General features: G+C 30.6%; 1 long non-coding RNA gene across 1 annotated transcript in view; it reads right to left on the minus strand.

The window, feature by feature from the left end:
* Positions 1 to 711: 711 nt before the first annotated feature.
* LOC139426959 (uncharacterized) overlaps positions 712 to 27,317 on the minus strand; it is a 186,267-nt gene continuing 159,661 nt past the window's right edge. Inside the window, exon 2 of the long non-coding RNA XR_011638098.1 lies at positions 712 to 1,007. This is a non-coding gene — a long non-coding RNA (uncharacterized lncRNA). The remainder of the gene's footprint in view (positions 1,008 to 27,317) is intronic.

The raw sequence follows: 27,317 nt of genomic DNA on the forward strand, positions 1-27,317 counted from the left end.
GTTGATGTTTTCGAACAACCATCACGCGGGTTTTAGGTCAGTTCAATATCTCCTTCGACTACAATCGGGGTGTTGAGTATATGACACCATCTCTCTACATATTTCCAACTAATATATTGGTTTCTGTTTCAGCAAATTGAGTTTTGTTGCGAACTTTACACATAATTTCTATAAAACAAAACTATATTCCTAATCTATTCTCGTTAAATTTTAAAATAATTTATACCCCATAGTTAGCTATGACTAAAGTAATCTAATTAATACTTCATTAAAAATTAATTTCGTATTAAAAGCAAATTATCATGGTAGTTAAGTATTAAATTAGTTCAATTTTCCACTTAGTTGCCTATTGAATTGAAAAGAAAAGTGCAACTGGTAACAATTTACAGCACATTCATAATGATTCTCAGATGTAACCATAAATCTAAATTGAAATCAGCGTCTTTACCAAAATTAATTACTCTTTAAAATTATTGTATTTTCAAAATTAGAGTCACCAGTGGACAAATAGCCGAGCTTTCCATATAGTAGTACGTAAGTAATACGTAATAATGCATTTATCAAATAAACCACTTAAACCAAACTGGCTGAAAAAGTTAATTCCTTACATTCATATTAAAAAGCCACGAACTACAACCAGCCTTGTGCTTCGAGTAACAAATATGAAATTAAAAATAATTATACGCATTTCAACGGGAGTAGAAAACTGACTTACCTTTAAATGTTATCCAATATTTTCGTAGTCACAATTTCCGTAATCTGTATGAAAAATGGCACACAATTTAAACAAAGTGATTGATTCGCTATAAATTCGATGACATTTTCTATAGTTATATTAATGCGCGATTCTCATTTTCAGAATCACTCTTGCTTGATTCACATTTTATCTATGCTTTTGAGGATGTTTTATAAGACAATCTTGTCGACTTTTCAATTTTCATTTCAATTTGCTACTTCTGGTTGTAAGTCCCTTAGTATCTGTATTAACTCATAAAATGAATCTACACCTGAAATGAAAAATATTAAGAATTATTTAGCGTTGAATTTGAGTTAGTGAGTTATTATAAGTTTTTAAAATGTAAACTTTATATATATATATACTTGTAAAATACTTGTAAAATTCTAGCATTACAAATCATTCAAATAGACAAATGAAAATATAAAATATGCAAAATCTTGTTTATTTATGGATACACGAAAAGTGTTTCTTATACTGAGAAAAAAAGGTGAAAACTATCAGAATATGGTAACATTTACTGTGTTTCTGGCTTTTTGAGAACACCAAAAAGCACGGTAATTTAATGAAGTGCTTTGGTAATTGTTTTGGTAAAACTAAAAATAAAGTATGGTTTTATAATAAGTGATAAAATTTGGTAAATGAAGTAAAATGTATTAATTTTTACATGATAACTTAGAGCAAGCTTTAAAAACCATTTATTCGATTGCATTTAGTTATCAGTTTTATATTGCTCACTAAATCTACAGAAACAAGAACTTTAATTTTGAGAGCCAGAATCATCTATAAGCCGTTGCCGTATGAACAGAAAAATTACCGAAGGAATGAATGAAATGCCGTATATTTTGGTTTATTATCCAGAATTAAGGTTTTTTTAGCATAAATGTCATTAACATATCATTGTCATAACATATCATAATGTCATTGTCATTTTTCTTCGAGTATCAAAAGGTGTTAGCAGACAAACTAGTTTCAGTTTCATATGAAGAGCTTTCGTCTGTGTTGGAATGCTGAAGGAATTAGAGAATAAACAGATGTAAAATAAATTGAGAACAATTTTAAAAAAGAAATAAAGAGAGTTGACGAAAGAAAGATTGTTGGTCATTGTTGAATCAAAATCAGCTTATGTGACGTTAAATAAGTTTTTTTTTATTTCCTTTTTTTAAATTTGCTTAGCTTAAACTCTAGTCCAAAACTGTTCCTTAGCGCATAATACTCCATTCATCTTATGAAATACGATACCTACTATCGATGTTTCGTTACTTAAACATTCACCTTTAAATGTACTGCGCGCAAGATAAAAGAACGGACCACTACTTTTGATCTAATAATTGGATCTACACATTTTAGGACACAATCTTAATGGTTCAAGGAGGTTACCTCAAATATGCTAATTGATTAGCACATAGTTTGGTCAGGAGAGCAGTCCGGAGTTTGAACCTCTTATGTTAATTTTACTTTTTGCCTATTTCACCACATCTCTAGAACTTTTTTAGAAAATTGAAAACTTTTTGCACTAAATATAAAATTCGATTGATCATGTCATGCAAAATATAACTCTAGGTAAAAAAATGTTGTAATATTTTATTATTTTATTTAATAATAGTCGGAAAGAATTTGAATAGTAATGTATACAATTTTTATATCATTTTAAGAATCCAAATTTAAATGGCAAAATACAAAATTTGTGCGAATTCGATGGAAAAGTTTCTGAGAAATCAAATTTTGAAAAACTCGTTTTTTTAACATAATCTTATCACCCTCTGAATAAGTAAACATAAAATTGGTCATTTCACAATTTTGAGCTAACCGTAAGGCATGTAGATCTTTAAAGAATGAAAGAACCAAAGAATACCAAAAGTTTACCAAAAATTTTTTTGTAAATACGTATCTGTACTGAAATATTCCAATACCAAATGTGGTTCACAGTTTTACTTATATTCAATAAAATATTACTTAAAATTATAGTTTTTAATCATCCAATTCACACCCAATCAGTATTATTGCTATGCTGATAAATATCATTAAAACACCTAGTTACACAAAACGCATGCATAAACACAAGTTTAAAAGTAAAATTTCAAATATGTTCCGTAACGTTGTACTTTTTTGTCTTTGCAAGTGTAAGTAATTAATAAAAACTGCGAAGTCAAAAGCTTTGAGAATAGAGGGGGGAGTCAAATAAATGAGAAAAGCCTGGCATGATTTATAGACAGTCCCTTATTTCTATTTACTTTTTTGTTCTGGAATTTATTAAGACGTCAGCTACCTATTATTTTCAGATAAGTTGAAAATTTGCTACTCAGCTGACAACCACCACATAACGATGCAAATCCAATTAACATGGATTTGAATTGAATTAGCGCAACTCACATGGCTTTTTTCTTGTAAAAAGACCATAATTCTTGTTAATAAAACAAAATATAAGATATTTAATCAATTCATTTCGTAATGTTTCTGCATATATATATATANTGCAGTAATACAGATAACAAGTTTAATTTTTTGTTGCATATATATATATATGGTAGCGATTTTAAAAAAATTCTTGTTTCCAAAATTATAATTCTTATTACCACATAATTAATAAAACGTGGAAAAGTTTCACCATGGATTTTGTGCCATGTTCTAAGTTATCATGAAAAAATTACCAAACTTTACAACATTTATCAAATTTCCTCCAAAATAGCAATAAAAGAATATTTTATTGCTAATTTTACCAAAATCATTACCGAATCGCTTCGGTAGAAGTGACCAAGCTTCTTGGCATTTCTAAAGACTTCGAAACACGGTAAATTTTACTATATTCCGATATTTTTTACCTTGTTTTTTTTCTCAACTCATGAATGCGTGAATGAACACAGGAAATTAAATTAGGCAACACATGAAAAAACTACGTATAAGACATATATTCGTATACTGCATATACTGCAGAAATAACATAAATTTTCTTTCTTAAATCTTCTATCGTTTTTCTGAGTTAATATTGGTAAAATAATTAAAATTCACATAGCGTATAAAAAAAATTATGTTTTTCTTAGATACAAAACATAATTCGAAACAATCTCAAGCGATTATTCGCCAAACATAGTGGTCACGCCTTGTCGTCGATATTTTCTCTGCTCCGTCAGCGACTAAGACAAAGGTAGATACAGGAAAGATGAGGGTCGGGGACTGAGAGAGAGAGTGTCCTCGGCGCCTGACTGCACTCCTGACATCCCCTATCCAAGCCCACCCCTAAAACTTCTCTTTTCATCACACTCTTTACCTCTTCTTTTTCTTCATCACCTAACAGGAGTTTTCATAATTTCATCACCAGTCTTTGGCGATCATTCGCCAGTACATTCATTGGAAAGATTGTGTACTTATTTTAATTTCCCTCCCCTCCATCCGATGTCGAACTTTGAAAGGTAACAATCAGTTAGGGCTAAGACGTTCGGGAGGGAAAAAAGGGGGATGCAACATCCTTTCATGTGGATGTTTTTCGATCCCTTGAAAAGAAAGAAGAAAAAAATAAGAAAACCATTTTGTGAATCAGAAGAAAATTGTAAAGAGAGAGAGTTACTCATCTTTTGGTGATAAATTTCGGAAGTAAAATATTTGTGTGCGGTTTTCCGCCAGCCCATTAAATCAAAGTATTGCTACAGATGTTTTCCTCTTGACTAGAGGGGAAATATTAATTTGTATTTTGTTTTATTACTTCGGTATTATGATTAATTACGGTGCGTAACTGAAACCGGCGTCAATGTGAGCGTGAAGGTTTTCAGGGGAAAACTTGATAGTGAGACAGATTTTTCTTTGTAGTCTGTGTGGCTTATGTATGGAAGGATTAGGAATTTTTCACGCTTTAACGAGTTGAGTTATTTGCCTCGAGTTTTGTTGTCATGTAATGAATTGTCAGTCAAACTTTGCCAATGAAAAAAAAAAGAATTACACGAAGTTTAGTGTAATTTTCATTCATTCTTTTACAATAATTACATTCATATCTTTTTAAAAACACAAAAACGCAAATACATATTACACTTGTGCTTTTGGAGAATTTGAAATATAACAGGAAAAAAATAATGTGCGTTTATTCTAAAATTTATGAATAATCCTTTACTTATTTATTTTAATTTTTTATTAAAGAATGTATTAAATAAATCAGTTCCAACACAGACGTAGGTTCTTTACTATGAAATTGAAACTGGTATGTGTATTAACTCCTTTTGATACATGGAGAAAATTCTCTGGTAAAATTACCGTACAGTGTGGTAATGGTATTTTTATTAAATCTTTGGACTACCATGAACTTAATTTAAATAAGTTCTTTAAAGAGTATATTGAGAAATAGATTGAAACAAAGAATGTTTTTTTTATTACTCAAAATTACTACCTAGATAATTATGTCTTTAGCTTAAGGGCATGAACAATAACAAAATAAATATAATTAACAATATCATCAAACACGATTTGTGAAATTTTCTCTAAGTCATTATCAAATATAAACACGTTAATTTTAATATCAAAATAGGCATAAGTCGAACAACTTTGTTATTTAACTATCATAAATTTTTCATTTAGATCAATATTTTTGCAGTAATACAGATAACAAGTTTAATTTTTTGTTGCATAGAACAGCTTATATTCTAGAGCTAATACTTCATTATATTCTTAATGCTAGCATTCCATACATATATAGCAAATGCTTATATAGCAAAATGATTGTATATAATGCTTATAAAGCAAAACAAAATGGTGTTAAATTTTTCCCCAAATCCTTTTTTTCTACTTTATTATTGCTAGTTAATTAAATAGAAAAATGAAATGGAAGGAAATAGATAATAGAATGGAAAAAAATTAGGTGAGAAGAAAAAGGAAACTAATATGAATGCTACAAAATTCATTTTTATTGTAATACAAATTAATACCTATCTTGACTCAACATAACGCGAATTGTATATGTCATTCGAATTGTTCTTAATTTTTGGAATCATTGATCTCCACTCTTCGCATTTTCCCCCTCGTGTTTCATACATGGTTAATCGAAGAATTTAAGTATCTAGTTCAACCTAGTTCAGCCATAATTTTTGTGATTGCATTAAATTTCTAAATCTGGCAACCAGTTAAAATTTTTTAATGAGAAATTAATTTAAGTCATTGCTAAGAAATTTGTTATCGTTGCAGTTCAGATAAACACACAATTTATCCCAAATTCACGTCATGCTGTATATTGGCATGAATGTCATAACATTAACTTCATTTGTGATGAAGATCGGAAAGATTGTAATAGCATTCATTATTGTCAAAATACAGACTAAAAGGATACTTTAGTATTCATTTTCGTCCTGAGGCTGATTGATATGAATGCTGTAGCCTACATTTCAATCGTATTGCAGTTAAGCATGAATAATATAGAATTCATTTTCGTTGTTAAACTGACTGAAACTAAAGCATTAAAAATTATAATTTATTTTGATTTAAAATTAAATTTCTAATTTATTTTAATGTGAAGGATTACCAGAATGCGAGACAACTTTTTAATTCACATTTTTGTGTTTACTTGTGTTTTTTTATTTTCATTTATTAATACTTTTTTTAGATTCAAAAAATCTAACACTGCATAATTTAAGATTAAAATACACTTTCTGCTTTGAACTTAGTGGTCGAATTATAAAAGAGTTAAATATATAAAAGACGCCCGGTGGCTGAGCGATAGCGCTTCGCGCTGTCGTGCCACAGGTCCCTGGATCGATCCTCGGGCCGGGCAAGGCTGACTCAGCTTTTCATCCCTTTAGTGGGTCGATAAATGAGTACCAAGCACGCTTGGGAACTAAACACTGGAGGTTCCGCGTTTGGCTGACCACCTGACCGGAACATCTGCTCCTGCACCTCAGAGCCCAAGGTCAAGAAAACTGAGATGGGCACAGTAGGCCTTGGCCCGCAAGGACTGTCGCGCCGCTGAGTTTAGTTTTTTAAATATATAAAAAAAAACACAATCAAGTAATTCAAAAAAAAACTTTACATATTAAGACAGCTCTCGAGCACTTTAAAACCAAATTCACTTCCCTACCTCAAGAGGAAAAGAAATCAGGTTACTTGTCCCTTTCACCGAAAATCACTAGCCATGTATCGTAATACCTAAATTCGTAAATAGTATATGCAATAAGCTTTGCAAGTAAATTTAACGTAATTGATTTTACGTTCGGGATATTCGGTAAAAACATTCATATATTTTGAAAATTAAAGGCATGGACTTTACCTACTATACTTCTGTAAGATTCTACGAATATTTTATGCAAAATTGACGAGGTAAATCCACCAATTTTTTTAAGACAGTTACTACAAACTGGTAGGAATGTTATAGCATTCCTCATCGTTTTTGTACATATTGATACAAATGATGCAGCATTTCGTATCGTGTACTGATGATTGACATAAATACTCTACCACCCATATTCATCATGATGCAGATTAACAATAATGCTAAAGCCTGAATTTTCATTGCAGTGCAGATTGATATGAATATTTAGTACTCAATTTTATAACGATGCAAATCGACATGGTTTCTATAGCACTAGTTATCGTCGTGCTGCAGATTGGCATTAATAATTTAGCATTCATTTTCGTTCAGATTCAGATTGTGTGAATACTGCATAAAGCATTAATTTTCGTCCTAATGCACATTATGATACACTAAAGCATTCATTAATGTAGTATTATAAACTGACTTAAATGGTCAAACATTAATTCGCCCTGAATGAAAATTGACAACAACGAATACTGCATATAACATTCATTCTCGTCTTGATACAGATTGTCATAATTCTTAAAGCTTTTAATTGTTAAAGCTTTAATCATCTTAATGCAGACTGACATAAATTCTCTTAAATTAATTTGCGTCTGGAGGCATATTGGGACTAATGACCTCTATGTATGGCAAAAAGCATTCCTTCTCACCACGATACAAATTGACATAACTTCGAATGCTTTCATTATCGTCGATACTTTAATTTACTATTATTACACCAGATGGCGCATGAGACCGTAAGTTTGACATTCAATCCTGACCGGTCAAAAGGAGCTTCCTTTGCACTCCCTCAACTGGGCCAGCCCAAGATTTTTCTTTCCCTTATTATTATTTGTCAGTAGGTTAGTTTTTGAAGGCCTCTTTTTCGTTTTCCTTCCGGTGCCCGTATCAAAGCTGTTCTAGTTAATAGGACTGATATTAATACTTTAATATTAAGTTTCATCCAAATGCACCTTGACATGAGCACTGAAGTCTTTCTTTCATTATAAGGCTGATTGAAAGAAGAGCATTAAACCAACCAACCATATCAATTTAGAAATGATCTAATTTAGTAAAGATCCTAAATAACTGGAGGAAGAAGAAATATTTTTTCTATTTTATTTATTTATGTGTCTCCTTTTATTTCCCTTGACATTCAAAGAATCCAACAATTCATACTTTAAGACTTAACTACAAATCAAATGACTGAATCACAAAAGAGTTTGCCAAAAGAATTTCAAAAAAACAACGCAAGCATGTATTTCAAACAAACCTTTACAGATTACGACAACTCTGGAGCAATTTTATCCCTAACTCGCTTCCCTACACCAGGAGGAAGAAAACTCGGGGTTAGTCACTTGTTCCTTTTCCCCAATTGGAGAGTGTCATTTCGTGTTTTTCTCTTCACATACTTAGAAAGTAATTACTAGTTGTCTAATGAAATAGAAAAGTCCCACCAACTTTTTGGAGAGAAACTCGGAAAGTATATTAGCGGCTAAAAATTTACTCTCTCGCTTGTTTTTCTTCTCACGCTGCTAGAGATGGCAATTACTCGAATTCTGAGCCACCAATCTGACGCGAGTGGTGATGTAACTCCAGAGAATTGCTCAATAAAACACGCTTCAATAACTCAAATTATATAAATCCGAATCGAACAAAATTTATTAGGAAAAAAGAAGTGGCTGAAATAGTATGAAAAAAATAAGCAAGTTTTTTAATATATATTTTTTATTTCAGAATTCTAAGACTTATTAAAAGGTCCTTTAATTACAATTGAATCTTGCTAATACGAACTTTGATTGTTCATATTTTCCTAAACTCCAATATAAAGACATGATACTTATAAGCAACTTAAAGAGAAACTGTACCTTCGTGAACCTTATATATGAATTAGAATATATTTCAAATACTGACTTTATAACTTCATATATGAAACATTAATTACTAAGTCTCAATTATTATTGTTCTTTTTATTCGCGTTTCTAAGATTTATTTAAATATCCCTTAATTACAATTGAATCTTGCTAATACGAACTTTTATCGTTCATATTTTCCTAAACTCCAATACAAAGACACAATACTTATAAGCAGTTTAAAGAGAAACTGTACTTTCATGAACCTTATATATGAATTAGAATATATTTCAAATACTGACTTTAAAACTTCATATATGAAACATAAATTACTATGTTTCAATAATTAATATTCTGTTTATTCGCTATTCTAAGATTTATTTAAATATCCTTTAATTACAATTGAATCTTGCTAAAGCGAACTTTTATTGTTAATATTTTCCTAAACTCCAAAATTAAGACACGATACTTATAAGCAACTTAAAGAGAAACTGCACCTTCATGTACCTTATATATGAATTAGAATATATTTCAAATGCTGAGTTTAAAACTTCATATATGAAACATAAATTACAAAGTCTCAATTATTAATATTCTTTTTATTCGCGATTCTAAGATTTATTTAAATATCCTTTAATTACAATTGAATCTTGTTAATACAAACTTTGATTGTTCATATTTTTCTAAACTCCAATATAAGGATATAAGGCCGAGATAGCCTGGTTGTTAGGGCGCTGGGCCCAAGTCCAAGAGTTCGTGTGTTCGATCCCAGCCTGCCGAAGACTCCCCGTGTAGTAAATGGTGACTGATGCACGTTAAATCTGTCTATTCGCAAAGACCTTCATGATCCCATTACAAATCAATATCTCTGGGGGATCTGATCCAAGAGTTTCCTTGTCTTCCTGATTGGTTCAAAATTTACAACGCTACGGAGTTCAGCATTAGTAGTCGTAAACCCAAAATTGGGTAGGCTGTTCAGCGACGTATATAAAAATATAAGGATATGTTACTTATGCAGCGTAAGAAATTTCTTAGAAAAATGGTTAAATAGCAATTTGCTTAACTGATATTTTACGATATTCAACCAATAGAGTCAAATAACCATAATAAAAATGGTATTCATACTGTTAAGTGAGGAAAAATTGTTCATTGACTGCTTTCACCAAACATGATTAAACAACCGGTTATTCATCAGGGCGAATTAAACCCACCTGTTGAAACCCACTTCGTTTGTTTCAGCTGGGTAAATACTATATCTGAGAAGACAAATCCATCAATCTCATGACTGGCTGAACGAGAGAAGAAATTCCAATGATGACACCAAAATGCCACGTGCTACATTTGACAAAACACAATTAAATCATAACCTAAATTCAATATCCATTCTTTTTAGCATAACCAGACTCCAATTAAATATCACTTTTACGGTTTTGAAACCATGCTAGTTCTAAACGATTACAAAACCGTATAATTTTTATTTTCGCGGTTTTTTTAACATACCAGTTGAAAAGGGTTTCAAAACCGTTAAGGAAGATAATTGTTCCTCATCGTAAACTTAACGGTTAATCCGATAGACAGACTGCAGCCGGTTGATTTACCGTAATTTTAGAATGGAAATTCTAGCAGTGTGTTTAATTTAAAGAAAAACTGAACCTTCAGGAGAGTTATATCTGGAATCTGAAACTTTTTCAAATAGTGACTTTTTAACTCCAAATATGAAAGATAAATGATTTAATTTTAATAATTTTTAAAATAATATCTTACTTCTTAATTTTAAAAAAATTGAATTGAAATATCTGATCTTAAATACTAATTGCATTCATATATTTATATGTCTGTGCAACATAACATTCTATCAACAATTTGTGATAAGTTAGTCAGAAAACATGTTGAAACGACTCTTGGCTAAACAAGAGTTCTTTAAATTTTGATGTGTAGGGGAGAGTGGGGTCAATTGTAACATTTTTTACTGAACTATTTTTAACTAACAAAAAATCTAATATATTATTAGTATTAATTGACAGACGAGTAAAGTAGACTATCCTTTACTGGAAAAAAAATAAATACCTTATTTTAAATGTTATTATATTAGTTATTAACAATTTTTGACAGTCGTGCACTTGTTACAATTGTCCCCACTTACGGGGTCAATTGTAACAGTTCATAAATTCAACTAAAACATAGTTAATTATACATATTATCATAGTTGTGATATATTTTTTTATTGATCAAAATAGTAGTGATATTTTAGGAGTAAAAATAATAATGAGCAGAGACCTAAAGGGTTAAACTTTTAACTTTAAGGGGTTAAAAATTTTAATTTATGCTGTGAAAGGTGACAAATAAAATAATGCACATGCAACATAATATAAATGATATAGGAAACTATTGGTGGTTCTTAAAGAGTTAAGTAATGGTTTGTAAACATAAGATTATTTATTTTCAGCTGTTACAATCGTCCCTTTACTTATTGTTACAATCGTCCCCAAGACGCCATTTCAGCTTCATTTGTTAAAAACAATGCTAGTTAATTAACAAAACTAATCTTTTTTTTTGAAATGTTAATTAAGGTGTCCACTTACCTATTCGGTTAATAATTTTTATTTGTTTAAACAAAATTACTTTGTTACAATATAATATTCTAATACCAAAAAAAGTACTTACGTAGAGTGAAAATATCTTTTGTTAAGTAACTCTTTCAAAAGCACATAAAAATGGGTTCCAGCAGGGGTGTACATGTAGATTTATTACATACACCTTGCGCGCAACCTAGGAACCAAATCTAGAACCCGACACTCGAAATTTTTGCTCTGTTACAATCGTACCCTGTTACAATTGACCCCATACTCATTTATTAAATTAATTAATTCCATTTATATGTACCTGAATGGATAGAAAATTTCATGCTTGAGAATATAGTTTAAAAAAGTTTAAATACTAATGACGCATTATGGGCATACGGATACAACTGCTGAAAGTGTTCCTTTAATTATCAAGTAGTAATATTAAAGATAATAATTGTAGAACAAAATAAATTTAAAAAATATATATAAAATATTTGATAAAATAAAAATTAAATCAATTTTTTAAAGTTACTAAAATTAAGAAAATTACGTTAATATTTTTATTTCATGATATTTTAATTCTAAAAACTATTTAAAAAAACTAAATAAATTCTATAATTATTCTTATTGTAAAAATAACGTTAACAATTTAAAAGCTTTTTTTCATTTAAAGCCATGAAAAATTTCTAATTAGTATTTTGCACTGTTATGAATTTTAATGTAACTCAAGTCTATTGTTACCTTGAATTTAAATATAAATATAGAATACTTTTGTGTTCCTTATACAATTACTCTGTATTCAAGTAAACTGTCAGTTATATAGACTTCTGTAGAATACACCTACACAATGGCTTAAAATTGGAATTCCCTTTCAAGCAATAGATTTACGTCATCCATGGTATTTATATTTCGAAACTGAAAGCATCTGTTGAAGATGTCCCCCATTCTGTTTTTATTTTTCCCTGCACAGCAAGAGAGATAGGGCTACTTTTTTTCCCTTCCCTTCTTCATTGGGGATTTTCTGTGGGTAAATACAACGCGTCGAACGCAGATGTTGTTTTCAGAGAAGTAGTTTTTCGACTCCCACAAAGTACTGTTTAATCACTTAGGCACAGAAGGCTTTGGGAGTCCAAGGATTTAGAACTCTCTTGTCAAAACCAGAGGACTTCGAATGTTCTGATTTCGGAGATCAGGAAAAAGTCTTTAGTTGCGCGAGACTTCTATCCCTTCGACTTAGATTGAGAAGAAGATTCACTAAAAAATAAATAAATAAATAAAAGATGAATCTTATCTTTGCAACGAAAGAAAGCATGGGCTTCGAATGAAGGAAAAGAAGAAAAAAGGCAGTGTTACTTGAAAATTTTACTTCTGAAACACAGCTGCGCGATTGCAATAACTCCTTTTAATCTGAGATACTGAATCAGTTGGCGCCACTTTACGAACGACTAACTCATATTCTGATACAAGAACATCTTTCCTTTTCCTCTTTAGTCACTAAAATATTTTAATCAGCAAATATACAGCTTATTTTAGAGCTTATTGACTGACTAAATAACAATATCCATGCTTGAATTTTGTTTTGCTAGATTTATCGTTCAAAATGGCTATTTTATAAAGCCCTTGACTTAGAAAAACAGTCGTAATGCGATAAAAAGAATGTATATTTAAATTATGTACTGGGAATACTATGCGATAATTACTTTGAGATTTATCCAATGTTTAACTTTCAGTAAAAATTACCAAGTGGGTTGATCTACAGTACTCTGAAATGCGATAAAACTTGACATGCTGAGGAGGTCTTTTTCATTCATGAACTTAACGCGAGTTATTTTTCGATATTGCAATTTGTTCGAAAATTATTGCGATTTTAAATGTTTTGTTCATGAATGCTTCCATATTTTTTGTTTTAAATAATGATTGTTTATACATTATCGTAGAAAAATTAATTTATCTCTCTTCGAAATCGTCATTTTATAAGATCACGCTTGACTCAACATAAGAAGTAAAAAAATAAAAAAAATTATAAAAAAAAGTAAGAGAAGGAGAGCCAAGAGATATTTTGCCAGATGCAAGTCTTTATCTTTTTTTAAAGTTTTTAAAAATATAGAAGACTTAATAAAGATAGAGAAAAAAATTTCCAATTTGAATTGGTACATAATGTAAGGTTATCATTATATATTTTTAGAAGCAAAATTATTTCTTATTCATTAGTTCGTAGTGTATCCCATGTTCAACATTCTAAAGATTAATTTTTTTTTCAGACACAACTGGTTATTTTTTTAAATCCAGGTTATCGCTCGTTTCTTTACGATTAACATGTTAACAAAATGTTTTCACTTAAAATTAAAATAATTACATATTTTTTAGACTGAATGATCTTTTTTTAATGAATTTTAAGAAGAAAATTACCATCATGTTCAAGAGAAGCAACCATGGGGTTGGAATGTAGAGCTAACAGGGGGCAGATAACACAAGCATATTTATTTTTTTCAGTAACCTAATGATTAAAGTATTTTTAAACATCTAAGATGCATCATCTAAGATGTATTATGCAAATATTTGTAGTTGTGTGTAAATTTCTGGAAATCCGGGTGTAAATTTGTTTCTTTTATAGTTAATTTAATTCACAACCATTTTATTTTTAATCTTTTACCACAATTTATATCTTTGCATTGTAGAACTGAATTAAAATTCTTTTTTTTTTATATAAAATTCTGCAATTTTATGCCATTTATCTTTGTTTCAAATACATTCATAAGCATAAGAAATCCTTAAACGCATTCGGGTAAAATGTTTGAATTCACGAATACAAAGTGATAATTTTGAAATTTTAATGAGAAACTCAGAATCATTTCCATAACTCAATATCAAATCTTATCTACCCTAATCAATGCTTACAAATTCTTTCCTTCGTCAAGATAAAAATATCTATCTTCGATTCAAAGGTTGCGAATGAAAAAAAAAACGCAATTGGATTGCTTTAATTTAAAGGGTCTAGTTGAATATTCTCATCAACCTGAAGAAATACAAACATTCGATCTGGAAAATAAATGTAAGAATACCTTTCCAAACCTCAATCTCATTACGCGCGGCATTTCATTCGCTCGACACCTTTTCGAAAATGCTTTCGAAACGATCTAATCCCCTCAGAACTCAATACGCACATACTACCTTTGTTTACAAATCCATGCGGAGCGAATCACATATGAATAGATACAATAGAATAAGGAAAAATAGGAATTCGTTTTCTGAAAAGTACGCTATCTCTGAAACGAAAAAATAACTAACTTCAGAAAAGGGAGAAAAAAAATCCCTCTGTTTGCTTCGCTATATATACATGCAAAGCTTTAAATCTCGTATTTGTACGAGAGATGGAACAATACAACCGATTCAAATGCTAAAAGTAAAACGCCCGTGTGCTTCTAGCAAAGGCGAAGAGGAATTTTGACACCTTATTCGCCAGCTTTCAGCTCGCTAATTTTACAGTCTTGGATTTCCTTTGTTCCGAACATTCAATGTAAATAACTTTTCGCTTTGTATCGAATCTTTAATTTCTAAGGTTTGCGAGCAAATAGTGAAGATGTAAGCTCTTCGAATGCTTGGATTTCTTTTGTCGGAGCAAACTGGTTGAATATATTTTAAGAAAAAGGTAAACGTTTGGGAGATAACTGGTACATATCAAACTTCAATTCTCACTCTTTTCTAGCCTTTTGTCATCCAATTGAAATGCAATGTTTAAATTATGAAAGAAAGTTTCATAACTGTCGGATATTTTTAGCTGTTTTGAATAATCAATAAACATTGTTAACGGCCATTCTTTATTCATATGTATTGCTACTAGATATAAATTACATAGGAGATAGTAACACGTGCTTTCTTTGGTAATGCATATCTAGATTTCATATCCAGTGTTCGTTGGGTTTAGATCGAATATTATTGTCTTTAATGTTCAAAATTCGTTTATTCTTTATTTATTTCTTTTATTTAGTATGTTGTGAAAATTCTCAACGACATATTAAGAATTTCATTCATCTTCAAATATTAATTACATGCAATTAATAGCAATAACGGATTTTTTTAGCTTTTCAACTACATTTAGCAATAAAAATTTATATTAAAATATTCTAACATTTTTCTCATTTCATTTTATTTTCAATCATTTTATTTTATTTTATAATCTAATCAAGAAAACAAGGGAACTTCTGGGTCAATTATTGGGAGAAAATTGTCTTCGTGGAAAACTCTTTAAAGAGACTTGCCCGCATTTGAGTTACATGGCGAGGAAAACCATGAAAACCTCCCGGGATTAGTCTGACTGCAAGGGGACTTTTTTCCCCTCCAAGCTTTGGACATGTACCTAGGTCATTATGGACCCTTTACCATATAGCTCAAAGCTTGGTTACTGGTCCGGCTCCACCGCTTAATATTTTTTCTTAAATAATTCGTATTATAAAAACACAGAATTTTTAAAAATATTTAAACAATAAAACCTAAATTTGGTACAAACAATAAAACCTAAATTTGGTGCAAACAATAAAACCTAAATCGGTTTCAAGGATCATTAAGCCAAATGCGCTAACACGTACACTGAGAATAAAAAAGTGCAATCAAAACTACAAGAATATGCTAAAATTTACCGTGTTTCTGACTCTCTGGAAACACCAAAAATTTCGGCAATTTTTTCCGAAGAGGTAATTATTTTGCTTCAACAGTAAAATTAACAGTGTTTGTAACTACTTGTAATTATTTAGCAGTAATAAATCATTTTATACTGTATGTTAACATTTGGTTAATGTGGCAAAATTTGGTAATTTTGTCATGATACCTTAAAGCATGGCAAACAAAATTATTTATTCGGTTCAATTTTCTTTCCATTTCACTTTCCAGTCATAATAAGAATTATAATCTTGAAAACTAGACTTCATGTAAATTGTTATATATATGAACAGAAAAAATTTCTAATAAATGGTTTAAATACCATATATTTTGGTTTTTTTTTATCGGAAATGTTATCACCATAAAATACGGTAATTTTACAGGAATTTTTTTTTCTCCATGTAAGAGCCATGCCTGGATATAATTTGCACAGGTAACTGGAAATCTATAATACATTTAGGTGTATCAAATACGACAATATCATGATAACATAACATAATTGAAAAATTGGTGATCAATAGTAATAACCATTAATACTTAACTAAACATATTAAAAGAGCAACATTACGAATAATATGCATAACGATTGTTATTGAGCGCTATAATTTTGTAAGTTCTGATAAAAAAATTTTGAGAATCGAAAATACTGACAATGTAAAAATAATAGTAATATATTGGTAAATATGAGTTTCTTAAGTATATTACATAGTGGCATTAAAATTTGATACTTAATGTTTATAGAGACCAGTGCACGTGTTGGCGACAACACGGAGAACTAGTCGCCAATACATGTTCTCGATTATCGATAAGTGCCATGTTTTTTAAATCACGATTACTAAGACAGAAATAATATGCCAACTGAGCAAAAATTCGAATATCAGTGCATAAATACTAGTTTTTAAACCTTTTCATGTTTTTTAGCTTGTTAGGAAATTTATATGTGACATATTTAACCCCAAAATTTATTAACGCCTATTTTAAAGTATGGAATATAAAGGACTAGCATGAGTTATACAATCAAATACTTTCTTAAAATTATTTTATAATTTTTATGTTTATATTCAATAGATTAAAGTTAATAATAAAGAGACTCGTAGGCAATGTTTTCTAATCTAAATAAAATTTCGCCTTTTAGTCCAATTAATATGAGCTAAATTAATANAGCAAAATAAATACCAAAAAACATTAAGAAAATTAAGAAAAACAATAAGTTTCATTTATTGCGCATAAGCTGTAAGTAAACAGAACTCATAAGATAGGTTCAAAATGAAGATAAAATAAAGGAAAATTGCAGACATATGATAAAAGGGGGGGAAATAAAAATAAAAAAATAACAAACAACTGGGGAAAAAAAGGGATAAATTTTTTTAAAAAAAATCCGGAAAATGAAACATATAATCTTTTCTTTAACCCACAATATCAGAAAGCACTCTTTTTTGCGGATATAATCGTGTGGGCTGATGAAAAGATTATATATTTTATTCTCCGGATTTAAAAAAAAAACATATCCTTTCTTTTTTTCTTCTAGTTGTTTGTTATTTTTTTATTTTTCTTTCCCTCCCTTTTTTCATATATCTGTAATTTTCCTTTGTTTTATCTTCATTTTGAACTTTTCTGAACTTTATTATCAGTTTTTATTAAAGAAAAATTTAATTTAAGTGGGGAATTTCCTTAACTCCTTCGGTTTTAAATAAAAAATGTGATTGCATGTAAATATATGAGTACTGACTTTATTAATCGAAATCTATAAACAGAAAATAAAGGTAAATCCCAAAAACTATCAAATTGACTACAACTATCAAACTATTAGAGATAAATATTAAATTCAAAGCTCTTGCCAATAATAAACCAATAGAGTATGCTTGTAAGTAAGCAATAATCCTATGCCTTAACGAAAATACAAAATTCACATTGTGATTCATTGAATGATTAGGGCAATGTTTATAAATAAATTCTTGCATTTATTTTAAGAAAACCCCCATTGTGGTAAAGAAAAAAAGAAAGAAATATCATTGTCAACATAAACCATGCTTAAATTTTCCCTTCGAGCAATTACTATTATTTGACACTATACTCCACCGTGTAACAAAAAAAAAACTAATACGGTCACTGTTAATTAAAATTAATTAAAGAGTTGTAACCTGATGTTTTCCAACAGCGGTCCGGGAGAAGAAAAATAAATCGGGATAAAAAGGAAACTTATTGGTGTACAAAAAGTATAAGTATAAAAAAAAGAGAAAAAAAAACAGAAAGTGGCGTTGGGGCGTAGCAATGTAATTACTTGAAGCCAGGAGTGTAAAATGAAACTGATCCATCGGTTCCACCCTGATCTGGCGCCAACCTCGACATCGGAAAATTAGGCGCCAGCTATTCCCCGAGCGGATAAATGCTTGGCGGTCCCAGTTAATAAAACCTCCCTAAACCCCTCCGACGGATATCTGGGGTAATCTACTAGCGATAAGGAAGCATAAACCTTCGCAGACTGTAAAACAGCTCTCTCTCCTTTTTTTCCTTCTTCTGCTGGTGAATTAGGGTAAAGAAGACCTAAAGGGTAGAGATGTGGAAAATATTGTGCTTTAAATGTGAAAGTTCTCTCATTTGGTATTTTATATGCATAGATATCCTGATGTTAATTGAAATAAATTGGTTCGCTGGTGAAATTAAACAGATTAAATTAAAAACATTGAAATTTTCTTTAAGAGATAAATTGCTATCGGAAAACATTTTATAATGCAAAAGACTATATTGAATAGGCTAATTTTTTTTGTAAGGCTAATTTTTTTAAAAAAATAATTAGCTCAGTACGGATAATGGAGGTTAGGACACCACGATCTCGAAACCAGCGTCATGATCGTTTTAATGTAACCAGAATTGCACACAATGCCGCTATAAACTGTCCAGACAAAGTGATAACCATCAATCTGAAGGATCAAACCACAGTCCTTCACAATGCTCTTAACTATAGCGGCTTAAATCATAGAAGTAGATTATACCTTAAGTTGCAATTTTGTATTAATATTTAAGCGGGTTTGCAAATTAGAGATTATGCCGACTACTTTATTAAATTTTGTAAACGCTCACTGGAGAAATTAGATTGCTACCCTTAGAGAATACATGAAAAGCATAATTTAATCTTGGCTTACTCCACTCATAGATATGATAACCGCTCTGACCTTTTTCAGGAAGTGATCCTTTGCAGACACATAGAATCAAATTTAAGACACTTGAGCAAACCCACTGGTTTTTCTGTCCGTCGTCGTTGAATAGCCGAACCAATTCTGCGCTTACGACTAATAATGTTCAACTCCGTGGCCTTGTAATTTTGAACCCAATCCAGAAGACAAGAGAACTCCTTGATCCAGTATTGGGAGAAATTTAAGTTGAGGAGAAAGTTGAGTTGAAATTACGTGGAGGACTTTTGACAGAACTAACCCGCATTTGCGACACATGGAGAGGAAAACTACGAACAACCTCCCGCAGTTAGTCTTATGGCAAGGGGACTCTAAACTATGATCCTTCTACCAAAGAGTATATTTTACGTCAGCACTGTGGTCAGTCCGAGTCAGGTACAGAATTTGAATCCCAGACATCGCTGGATTTCAAACCTGGGATAACTATCATTGGGAGGCGAGTGCACTATACCCTCAAACCACGGCTGAAACCCACCGAATGGCAAGGATACTGATTTCAGCGCGTTACTTTTCTTCAAACGCCGACCAGATGGCCGAGAGGTTAGCGTGTCTGACTGCGGAGCTATTGGTCCCTGGTTCGAATCCTGCTCAGGGCATGGATGTTTCTTTCTCTCTCTCTCTGTGTTCTATGTCTTTTTTCCTTTGTGTGAATGTGACCCGCCCTATAAACGGGTTGTGGTTGTGTGACGTGGGCGACGCTGCTCCACCGCATTGACTTCGTCACAGGTGCTCACTGGGTAACGAGAAAAGAGTAGCAGTTCTGGCGTTCCTGTGGCCAATGGGACAATCCCCAATTGCCCGCCATTAAATAAATAAGTAAATAAATAAATTTTCTTCAACCGAGCCCCACTGAATTTTTAAGTTGTTCAAGCCAGGTGATTTTGAAGGCCAATGAGGCAGTAATAGGGTATGTTAGTGTCCTTAAAGACGAGTACTGCATTGACCCCTCGGTCACACACTCACACCATCACAGGCGGGCCTCACACTGGGGAGGGGACGGGATAAGATACATGGATGGTGAATTTCAAAATAATTGTATGCACAGAGGAGATGTGCGCATGCTAATACATCCGTATGGAAATGCTTTTTACGTACCAAAATTATTTTTTTTTCTGCTAGTGAATTAGAGTAAGGAAAATCTGAAGACTGAAAATATTGTGCACTAAATGGGAAAACTCTCCCTCACATTTGGAGCACAATGTTTTCCACATAAAACTTTAGGGCTTATTTACGGTCCTACGGACAAAATGTTTAATATTGATAGATGCACTAATGTAAATTGAAATACATAAGTTTTCAGATGAAATTATTTAAACTGATTAAATCAAAATCTTTGATATCTTTCACAAAAATTAAAGTCTCAAAACTTATTAAATTGAAAAAAAAAAAAAAAAAACATGGAAGTATTGAATGGGAAACCACCAGGAAGCAGATGGATCAATATTACTTTCATAATTAGTTTTCTTTTATTAAAAAAAATAAATTAGTTTTTAAGTTGTAGCAAAGCAGACGTGATAAAAGCTAATTAGTATTCCTTTTTCAGCAGGTGGATGATTTCGAAGAACACAAACCATTGCAAAGAATTTTATTTTCATAATTCAAACAAAGTATATAGCATTTAATGTCCAGCTTGTATTAACCATATTAAGTACTGCACCATTAAAAAATATGCAGAGGGCAATTTTATCTACGAAATTCCTTAATAGTATTTTTATTTTAGCGTGTCATATTAATAGATAAAAAAAAGTGTCTATATGATATCCCAATAAAATTATAAAATAATTCTGAATAGAAATGTGCTAAAAACAAAACGGAAGTGAAAATTGAACTGAAAATTGAAGTTAGAAAAGCATATAAACAACTACAAAAGTCTGTTTAGTATTTTTAGCTCCATATTGCGATATACTTTTCATCTTAAAATTTTTTGAATTGCACACATTGTAGAACTTCGATAGAAAGCAATATAGTAAATAATATTAAATTTCTAATAAATAAGCAAGTATTCTCTAATCTTGCTCCTTAAATATATTTTTATAGTCGTCAAAAAACAATTGATAATAATCTAGAGCATTAGTTGCAAATCAAATCAAAACAAAAGTAGAATAAAATAAAAAAAATTATCAATATTTGTAGAATTATTATCAAGGCCAGTCATTATAAAATAGCTATTAAGTTTATTTTATAGAGTATTTTTTAGTCGGAGGAAATAGAATGGTATTCTTAATAATATCAAATCAAATTAAAATGGAAGTACAACGATTACAAGAAATTTACTTTTGATTGGCTAAAATGTAAACTTAGTCAAAATGTATTATTATTATTACTATTGCTTTTAAACTTGTAAATTTATTAATATTTGAATAATTAGTTTGTATTTATAATAAGTATTAGTTTAGTTATTGATAATAAGTTATATACCTCCTAAAGTTGCAATGGCAAGCCTGCTGAAGCAACTAAGCGAATAGTCTTTTATAACGTTCCAAATGTAAAAAAGGGGAACTTAAACCGTCGTCAACAGTATACAAAAATTTACATTCGGTGTAATTTTCCGTCTCACCCCACATTATAACTTTTCTGGATTTTTTTCAGTATTTTCAAAAGAAATGCAAATACCAACGAAATAGGAAACATTTAAATACAATAATTTTTATTATCGTATTTAAATATTTCCCATTCATTGGTATTCGCATTTCGTTATTGTCTATCTTCCCGTAAGCACCACAAAATAGAGAAAATGAAAAAATAAATTAAAAATTCATAATGAATCATTAAAGGAAAATGTTTTCATGATCTACATTTGAAAAGCGGAATCAATGGAAAATAATTTAATTTGCATCACACTTACCACGAAAAACACACCAGAATCATTTTCAAAAACGTGATTAATTTTTAGGTGATAATTTTTGTTAAATACCCAACAAAAAAAACTTTAAAAAAACATCATATTTTCGATGAAAAATACTATTCAAAGAAATATACATGTATTTTTTCTGTTTTAAACGTATCCGTGAAATGTAAAAAATTTCCCTTTTTTTTCGGACTTTCTCTAGAAGCTGTTTCGTTGAAGAAAAAAAAATTCAGCAAATTTACTTTAATCATAAATAGTTTAAAACCGTCGGTTCAAATTCTAGTTTTTCCATTCCACTTTGCATACAGTTCGATATCTTAATCTTTTTTCATATCATTTTATCAAATCATTATTTTTAATTATTCAAATCATTATTTTTAATAATTGCTCTCCCTTTTCAGAAATTATTTTATAGTTCTGAACATCGAGTAAATGAAACTGTGAATCAATTTTAATTGTGAAAATAATACTTTATCGGATTATTGCTTCCTAAGAAACATTGTTTGAGAAACTTTAAATGCCAGACCATTTTACATCCCTGGGTATGCTTAACATATTTAAGTGTTAAAATACTGCTAAGTATTTTAACACTTAAATATGTTTTCAATAGGACTATAAAGATAATGGCAGTTTAAGATTTTTCTTCCTAACGATAGCTAGAGCTTTGGTAGCTTAGGGAGCAGAACACAATCCCAATGAGGTGACCCACGTTCGAATTCCAGCGTTAACTGGCCGTGTGAATTTTTTACGTGGCTATTACTGACCACAATTATGAGATTGTTCTTTTACAAAGCTTGCTATAACAGAGTTTCTTGCTAAAATAACAGAGCTTCTTGTTAAAATAACAGAGTTTTTTGTTAAAATAACAGAGTTTCTTGTTAAAATAACAGAGTTTCTTGTTAAAATAACAGAGTTTATTGCTAAAGCAACAAAGTTTACTCGTTAAAATAATGAAGTCTTTTTTTGTTAAAACAGCAGAATTTCATGTTAAAATAACAGAGTTTCTTGTTAAAATAACAGAGTCTTGTTAAAGTAACAGAGTTTATTTGTTAAAATAGCGAAGTTTTTTTGTTTTGTTTGTTAAAACAACAATATTTATCGACTTAAGAAACGTCTGTATTTAAATAACAGTATTTTTCTGTTAACTGGCGCACCAACTGGCAGTTTTTTCTGTAATTATGACAGTTTTTTTCAGTATTTATTACGAAAGTGATAAGCCCCATGTTTCTCCTCTTAGATATGACAAAGATATTTTAACTCCACTTAATAAATGTTGGTCAAAATTTATATTGGTGATTGCAGTGACATAGTGATGCAGTTAACAATAATGAAATGGTGATGCATAAATTAACTATCGAAGAGCCCCATTTAAAGTTAACACTCTAGCTAAAGAAAAAGTGTATTTAAATTTGTTCAGTGATGAGATAAAACAGCTTCATGGAAAAAGAAAAATTTTCGAAAGGTCAAACTATGATAGGAAGTGATAAATAAGTATCTATTCATTAAAATATTGCACTAATAAATGTCTTTTTTTTATTTAGAATAATCTGTATTTAATAGATATAAGGAAGTAATAGAGAAACTCAGTTTTGTTTTTCTAGAAAATACATGACTACTGTAACTACTGTTTGCGTATTGCACTCATAATGGATTTTATAATATCCCCAATCAGTTCCGAATCATAAATTCATTAAATTTGAAATCCTTGAAGAAATATGAAAGGCCTTCTATATAAAGGGATTAGATTTTAAAGTCTGCTGTTTAAATATATAAAGCTCGTTTACACTCTTTCTGGATGAAACAAATATAGTTTTCATATTTTTAAAATCATTTAATCATCTCAATTTATAAGTTTATAGTTAAAATATTTTTGACTTTTCAAATCTGCGAGATATTTCGAGCAGTTTAATTAGTTAAAAGATGCATTATTTATCCTTGAATATAAAATATAAAATTTTAATAAATGAAATCATTGTAACTATCCAAATACGAGATTTTAACTGTATGTTATTCAATATTAAATGCCATTAAGATTATAAATGATTTTTAAATTTTAAAGAAGTCATTTAAATTTGTGAACGAAAAATTGCATCCGAATTGCAGATTAACTTATGTGTTTATTACTTATTTTTAAAGTGCAATTTATGTAACATAGACGAATTAACATCATATGGTTTACATCATATGGATTACTGCTCAAAACTGTCTTAACTAATTTTTATTTTAGGGTTAAACTGGAAGCGCTTTCTTCGCTTCTTTTCTTTCCTTTCTTTTCGCTTTTTTAAGTAATAAAAATGGTGATTAAAAAATTTCTCTAAAAATATTTCTATAAAGGGGAATTTTATGTAATACTTGACACACAATACAAGGGGGGAAAATCCTAGTGAAATTATCGTACTGTCTGGTAACGACATTTATGGTAAAAAGACCCACAGTTTAACTGAAACTGTGGGTAACATATTACATTATGAAACGAAATCATAATGTAGTATGTAAGGTAAATAGACTCGTTATTTAAACCATTCAATTGGTAATTTTACCGTTTTTAGAGTAACGATTTAACAGAAATTCAAAAATTCTAGTTTTCAAAATTATAATTCTTATTACTACACATTTAGTAAAAAATACAAAACTGAAAAGTAAATTTAACCAAATAAGTGGTTTTATGCCGTTCTCTGAGGCATCATGATACAATTACCAAATTTTGCCACATACACCGAATTTTATCTCTTATTAAAAAACCGTATTTTATTGTTACTTTTACGAAAATCATTACCAAACCACTTCTTAAATTACCCAGCTTTTTGGTGTTCCGATAGAGGCATAAACAAGATAAATGTACCATATTCTGATAGTTAGTTTTAACTTTCTGAGTTTAGTTTAAGAACTAGAAATAGGCTTAATATTTAAAAAAAAAAAAAAAAAAAAAAAAAAAAAAAAAAAAAAAAATATCGGGTGACAAATGGTGCTTCCAAGAGGAGAAATGAAAAAGGATCCATTATCCCCTATAGAGTTAAGGAAAAGGAGGTGGATTACCAGGTGTGAAGCAGTTTTCAATTCTCCAATTTCTATAAATTTTTAGAACCCTAAGTTTTAAGGTTCTTAGCAGAAATAATGAATTGTAGTATCGTTGAATCGGTTAATGGAAAATTTAAAATTTGTTAAGAATCACGGTGGATTAGGGGATAGAATATTTATCATCCAATATGGAGAACCAGGTTTGAATCCCAGCGGTTGCTGGTTGAAACGAATTTTGCTCCTTGCTCGCACCGAACACAGTGCTGACATAAAATATCCTCAGATGTAGACGGATCATGGATTAAAGTCCCCTTGCCGTTGTTCTACAGTGGAACTCCATGGTTCAACAGTGGTTTGGGTCACTCCATGTAACGCAAATTCGTGTTAGTTCCATCAAAAAGTCTTCCGTTAAGGATAAGGTGACGTGAACTGAATTAACTCCCAATTTTTCGCGTTTATGAAAACGAATGTTCAACTCCGTATCCATAGATTTTGAACTGAATCCAGAAGACAAGGGAACTCCTGGATCTAGCATAGGGAGAAATATTCCTTCTTGGAGGACTTCTTGATGGAATTAACCAGCATTTGCGTTACACGGAGAGGGAAACCACGAAAACCTACCACTGTTTGCCTGAAGGCAAGGGGTGAAGGCGAGGGGATTCTAACCCATGATCCGTCTACCACTGAGGATATTTTACATCATTACAGTGGAAGGTGCAAGACGGATGCGGACTTCGTTATGACCAACCATCGTTGGGTTTCGAATCCGTTCACGTCATTGAAAGACTAACCCTTGAGCCATAGTGGCCCTAAGGCGGCATTGTTGTAATAGTTAGAAGGAACTCGCTTTTTTGGAAGCCTTGATGTGGCTTCTCCTTCCTTATTATTAATTTTTATCACCGTGCACACGTTGTATTTAGTTTGAGTAGCAAGACAAAGTTTATTTTACAAATTATTATACAGATTTAAATTTCGAAGTTAGTACATTGTTGACAGGGTAATAAGTGTCTCATAACGATTCTTATTCTAGTTTCAATTTAAGTTTTTATTACTTCTCAACCCACATGCTTAATATCTTTTCACCATTTATGTTTATTGGTATAAAACATGTACTGCCTTTAATTATTGACTCTGCCACTATTTACTGTCCTTTATTATTATGTGAACCACATGGCCTCAAAATATACTGAATACAGTCACCTTGAAATATGGGTGGTGAAAAGCCTTTAGTGCTCCCTGGTGCAGACAAAACCATCCATATGCAATATTTTCATGTCACATTACCATTATTTCATAGATGGTTGCTTACTTCAGTAATTGTGTTTGTACATTTCAATTTAAAAGGAAAAAAATAAACGTCTCTTTTAACTCATCATTGAAGTTACGTTGCATTCGAATTGTTCACAGCATAGCTCTCTTCAAGTTTTAGCAATTCAAGATATGTCCCTTATTTATGCTGCTATCACTAATTCATAACTTATCCATAGTCCATAAATAACTAGTGATATCCATCATCACTAATTATCTGTACGTTTCGTAATCCATTAAAGTATCTTGAGCATTCTATCTCTCTAGTTTTAACGTTTTTCTTCTCCACCTTCCAAACTGAAGATAACAAACAAGATAAAGAAACAATTTGCTCTATCAGATATATTGCTCGGTATTCAGAAGGAAATAAAAGGGGAAAGTATATAATAAACAAAAAAAATAGAGAGAGAGGCAGTTCCTCCATTTTGTATTATCTTCCGCTCTTTGGCGCAATGATTCATGGGATAGATTGTCTATTGTCAGCTTAACGGCTGGTAATCAGCAATTTTTTTCTATCTTTTTTTTCCTTCCTTTCTTCACTTTTTTTTCCATTCGTATCTTTGAGTCCGATGGCCAAAACGAATCGGTCATGGCGTTTCTTGGGGTTACCTGAATACCATCAATGATGTCATCGCCAAAGAGATCGCCAGAACGTCAGTTGTTACAAACCTTCAATAAGGAATGTGATCCAAATTCCACAGAAAATAACACCCGGAATATAATCTAGAAGGTGCATGAATATAATAATTGTTACGATATATCAATCTACGTATTTACAATTTAGGTCAAATACATTTAAAGGTTGATGCATAGAGTTGTATATCTTATCAAGCTTTCAATTAAGAGAATTAAAAAAAAAAATATTTGCTTATTCT

This window comes from Parasteatoda tepidariorum, chromosome 1 (assembly GCF_043381705.1).
Source record: "Parasteatoda tepidariorum isolate YZ-2023 chromosome 1, CAS_Ptep_4.0, whole genome shotgun sequence".
In the NCBI taxonomy this organism is placed as follows: Eukaryota; Metazoa; Arthropoda; class Arachnida; order Araneae; family Theridiidae; genus Parasteatoda; species Parasteatoda tepidariorum.